The sequence below is a fragment of the Octodon degus genome, unplaced genomic scaffold, assembly GCF_000260255.1.
Source record: "Octodon degus isolate 3935 unplaced genomic scaffold, OctDeg1.0 scaffold00151, whole genome shotgun sequence".
Lineage (NCBI taxonomy): Eukaryota > Metazoa > Chordata > Mammalia > Rodentia > Octodontidae > Octodon > Octodon degus.
In genome coordinates, this window is record NW_004524727.1 from 7,059,018 (window position 1) to 7,064,509 (window position 5,492).

The 5,492-nt window shown below is 39.4% G+C and overlaps 1 pseudogene; it reads right to left on the bottom strand.

The window, feature by feature from the left end:
* Positions 1–3,415: 3,415 nt before the first annotated feature.
* LOC101590660 lies at positions 3,416–3,877 on the bottom strand (annotated as a pseudogene).
* Between the last annotated feature and the right edge of the window lie 1,615 nt (positions 3,878–5,492).

The window sequence follows — 5,492 nt, forward strand, 5'->3', positions numbered from 1 at the left end:
AAAACATCACTTTTGTAACTAAAGTACTTCACAGTTCTGCTGTGTGAGAACAGTGGCCAGTCATGGAATCTCCTAAGGTAAAGCATCCGAGATGTTTGTGACTTGCCAGTCAGAGGTGCAGAAAAACTGTGGAAGGTTGTTCTCTCTCCCATTTGTTCCTATCAGCAAAGAGCACAAACACGTTTCTAGACTCCCATGCCCTGAGGAGAGCTTCTTGTTCTTACTGCCTGATTCGTGTTTCTAAGTGTGAGTTCTTAATGTGGAAAATCCAGCTAAGCTCCAGCTTCTTTGGTATGCAGGGCACTCCAATGACTCTTCCTGTATACGGCACAACACATAACTCTGGGTAAAACATCACTTTTGTAACTAAAGTACTTGACAGTTCCACGCTCTGAAAACCATGTCAAATCATTCAGTCTCCTAAGAGAAAGCATCCGTGAAGTTTGAGACTTTCCAGCTGGAGGAGCAGAAAATCTGCAGATGTTTGTTCTCTCTCCCATTCATTCCTAAGGGGAAAGAGACACAAACAGGTTTCTAGAATCCAGTGCCCTTAGGAGAGCTGCTTTTTTCTACTGCATGACTTATGTTTCTAAGTGTGAGCTCTTAATGCAGAAAATCCAGCTAAGCTCCAGCTTCTTTGGTATGCAGGGCACTCCAATGACTCTTCCTGTATACGGTGCAACACAGAACTCTGGGTAAAACATCACTTTTGTAACTAAAGTACTTTATAGTTCTGCTCTGTGAAAACAGTGGCAAATCATTCAGTGTCCTAAGTGAAAATATCCGTGAAGTTTGTGTCTTTCTAGCTGGAGGTGCAGAGAAACTGCAGAAGGTTGTTCTCTCTCCCATTCATTCCTATGAGGAAGGAGCCACAAACAGGATTCTAGACTCCAGTGCCCTGAGGAGAGCTCCTCGTTTCTACTGCATGACTTGTGTTTCTAAGTGTGAGTTCTTAATGCAGAAGAGTCAGCTAATCTCCAGCTTCTGTGCGAAGCAGGGCACTCCAATACCTGTTTCTGTATGCGACACAACACAGAACTCTGGCTCAAACATCACGTTTGTAACTAAAGTACTTCACAGTTTCACACTGTGAAAACAGTAGCAAATCATTTAGTCTCCTAAGAGAAAGCACCCGTGAAGTTTGTGACTTTCTATCTGGAGCTGCAGAGAAACTGCAGAAGGTTTTTCTCTTTCCTTTTCATTCCTATGGGCAGAGAGCCTCAAACACGTTTCTATACTCCAGTGCCCTGAGGAGAGCTGCTTGTTTCTACTGCATATTTTGTGTTTCTAAGTGTGAGTTCTTTTTTTTTCCTATTCATTTATTATAATATCTGTATCTCCATTAAGGGTAATGTCTTGTTCTGTATACAAATTGTCTTTAAAATAGGGAAGTCCTTACATATCTACTATTTTTAAAACAGTGAGACAAGACAGCAGAAAGCACACGGATCAATTTACATCTTTGAGGTATGTGTAGAAAATGTAAGCCTGTTGAGATAGACTCTACAATGCAGTAAGGTACCCTTATTTTAAAAAAAATTATACCATTCTTTTATTTATATATTTATTTATTTTTTACATTTATTTATTTATGTATGTATTTATTTTTTTTGTGGGTGGCCAGATCAGCCCACCAGGGGACCGTGCTGGCTGGCATGTGGTGCTTGGGGAGTGAACCACAGTCTCTGTGCTTTGTTTAGCTTAGCTTGTTGTAAGTAGGTGCTTTAGACCACTGAGCCATCTCACCAGCCCCAGTAAGGTACTCTTGAGAGGCTGGGCAAGAAAGAGTGTAAGTTCATATCCAGCCTGAGCTACATGTAAGTTCCACTACACCTTGAACTACATAACAAGATACTGTTTAAAAATAAGAAACACAAAAGTTAAACAAAAAAATATTTTTAATGATTTAATTTTACAAATTCAGTTCCTTAAAAATTTTTTTATAAGTGTCTATAGTTTTGGTGACTTTTGAAAGCTTTTGAAATAATCTTACACCAAACAAAAATTTTATTGAAGTACAGATTACCAATTATTTAAATATACATGGGAAATGACAAATGTAGAAAGGCAACTTTGTATCGTACAACTGATTTCTAAAGTCTACACTTTGGAGATACAAAACAGTGATCAGTATTCCTAAATTTATTGACACAAATTGACTTTAAAGTTGATCTATAACTCTTTTCATTCAATTTTGTTTATAAATGTTACTGAGCTTTTCACTCATTCTATGTCAGAGTGTTGTTTGTTGGATGTGTTTATTTTTCTAAGTGGTATACAGTTTTTTCTTACAATTAATATTAACAATCATATAAAACTTCCTTAAATCACAAAAACTTAACATGGTCATGCTTTGGAAATAGTTACCATTTAGTAGCATCTGCGCTAAGACCCACATATTTAAAGGCAAAATATTAATAGGAAAGTATGAAACTTGACAGCAGGAGGAATAAAGCAAGTCACTGTCATCTTTTACTACAGACTTGCCAAAAAAGGGACTTTATTACTTCCTTTGGTACTATTGCTAGAGAAGCATTTTTTGCAACCACAGGTGGCTATAGTTATTTTATGTTTCCTTCCTTAAGAATGATAGCTTTACCAATTAAGTTGCTCAATCCAAGTAGACTCCTTTAAACTACCATATACTTTAACTGCTGAAATAAATTAGTTTCTTAATTGGTTTAGCAGCTTTGTACATAGAACAGCAGTAAAACCCACTTTGTTCCAAAATTAGAATGCTGACTCAGAGGCTGCCTGTAAGATACATGGTATCTTCTATCCCCAGTCATGAAGAAGGACAGACCTTCACGAATGCTGTAATGCAATGTATGCAAAAGTGACCTTATCTATCAACACACAATATTTAGCCAGCAAAACCAAAAGGCATACTTATAAGGTAGGAACTGGCTTATAGAAACAAGAGGGCATAAATCCTCTTATGTAAGAGGAACACGTATGGTAACAAAAACAATCTATAATAATAATCATCTATAATAAACATGTATAGAGATGATTCTCATTCACATGTAAGTCTCCTTAAACTGACTATGACTGATTGGAAATTGTCTTTGTAACATAGTGCCCATTCACTTTAAGTTGGTCCTATTTTCTTACAAATCTTATATTTCCTTGGATTATCATGTACTACACTCTCACTGTACTGCCATTAATTTATAAGCTGGGCCTTCCGAGCTTGCCAATAAAGCCTCTCTTCAAAAATGTACCACATGCTTTAAACAGAGGCATCTTTTAGAATTCTGCACTGCAAGACTGCATATGAAAAACCAGCAGCTGGCCCCCCAATGCAACTATCTCTCATTTCACATTATCACAGAAACAGTGCAGTGTACTAACTACCCCTTCCTTACAGGAAACTCAGTAGCTGTAAATATCTTTTGTTCAATTTTAAAATCTTTCAATACTTATTAATTCCAAAGATCTGAACACTGTGTAGTTGTGGCATTTTGGGAATAAGCACACTCAAGAAAGAAGCTGTGTTTAAGATGAAGTGAGTTGTATCATACTTTGTAGAGAAACTTGCCAGAAAATATAGAATTATTGGTGAAATTGTGAAAAATTTCCGTGAAGATGTAAACTATACTCCATAATCCAGTTGTTCCCAGTGAGTTAGAAGTCTTGCTTTACCCTGGTCAGGGGTCTCAAAAGGTGTTCCTTTCACTGCATGTAAAAATACGTACATCCCCAGATTATGTATAATATTTGTTAAAGTCCAAGCAACAGGAACACTGAAGAAAGGAATGCTGAGTAAGACAATATGAAGCAAGCCAACTCCTAATGCATAGGTCAGCAACATACCCCAGCTGTTCATTACACGGGTATTAGATTTCACCTCGCTGTGGGGAACTCCAAAATTCATGTTTGTTCGCCGCCCGCTCCAGGCTGCTGGCGCGGCGCTGACCACCTCTGGAGCTAACGTACCATTTCCTCAAGGTATGCTCCTGCTAGGCGCTGTGGGCAGAAGCCCTAAGTGTGAGTTCTCAATGCAGAAGAGCCAGCTAAGATCCAGCTTCTTTGGGAAGCAGGGCACTCCAATGCCTGTTCCTCTATATGGCGAAACACACAACTCTCGATAAAACGTCACTTTTGTAAGTACTCCACAGTTCCACGCGGTGAAAAGAGTGGAAAATCATTCAGTCTCCTAAGAGAAAGCATCCGAGAACTTTGTGACTTGCCACCAGTGGTGCAGAGAAACTGCAGAAGGTTATTCTCACTCTCATTCCTTCCTATGGTCAAAGAGCCACAAACAGGTTTCTAGAATCCAGTGCCCTGAAGAGAGTTGCTTGTTTCTACTGAATGATTTGTGTTTCTAAGTGAGCTCTTAATGCAGAAGAGGCAGCTAAGCTCCAGCTCCTTTAAAAAGCAGGGTAAATGCAATGGCTGTTCATGTATACGTCCCAAAACAGAACTCTGGCTAAAACGTCACTATTGTAAATAAAGCAATTCACAGTTGTGCGCTGTGAAAACAGTGCCAACTCATTCAATCTCCTAAGAGAAAGCATCTGAGAAGTTTGTGACTTGTGAGGCGGAGGTGCAGAGAAACTGCAGAAGGTTGTTCTCTCTCTCATTCATTGAAATGGGCAAAGACCCACAAAAAGGGTTCTAGACTCCAGTGCCCTGAGGAGAGCTGCTTGTTTCTACTGCATGATTTGTGTTTCTAAGTGTGAGTCCTTAATGCAGAAGAACCAGCTAAGTTCCAGCTTCTTTGGGAAGCAGGGCACTACAATGCCTGTTCCTGTATACGGAGCAAAACAAAACTCTGGGTAAAACATCACTTTTGTAACTAAAGTACTTCACAGTTCTGCGCTGTGAAAAGAGTGGTAAATCATTCAGTCTCCTAAGAGAAAGCATCTGAGAAGTTTGTGACTTGCCAGCCGGAGGTGCAGAGAAACTGCAGAAGGTTGTTCTCTCTCCCATTCATTACTAGGGACAAAGAGCCACAAATAGGATTCTAAACTCCAGTGCCCTGAGGAGAACGTCTTGTTTCTACTACATGATTTGTGTTTTTAAGTGTGAGTTCTTAAAGCAGAAGAGCCAGCTAAGCTCCAGCTTCTTTGACAAGGAGAGCACTCCAATGCTGTTCCTGTATACGGTGCAACACAGAACGCTGACTAAAACTTCACTTTTGTAACTAAAGTACTTCACAGTTCCACACAGAGAAAACAGTGTCAAATCATTTGGTCTCCTAAGAAAAGCATCCATGAAGTTTGTGACTTTCCATATGGAAGTGCAGAGAATGTGCAGAAGGTTTTTCTCTCTCCCATTCATTCCTAGGGGCAAAGAGCCACATACATGTTTCTAGACTCCAGTGCCCTGAGAAGAGCTGCTTGTTTCTACTGCATGATTTGTGTTTCTAAGTGTGAGTTCTTAATGCAGAAGAGCCAGCTAAGCTCCAGCTTCTTTGGGAAGCAGAGCAATCCAATACCTGTTCCCGGCGCAACACACATCTCAGACTAAATTTTCTTTTTTTAAAT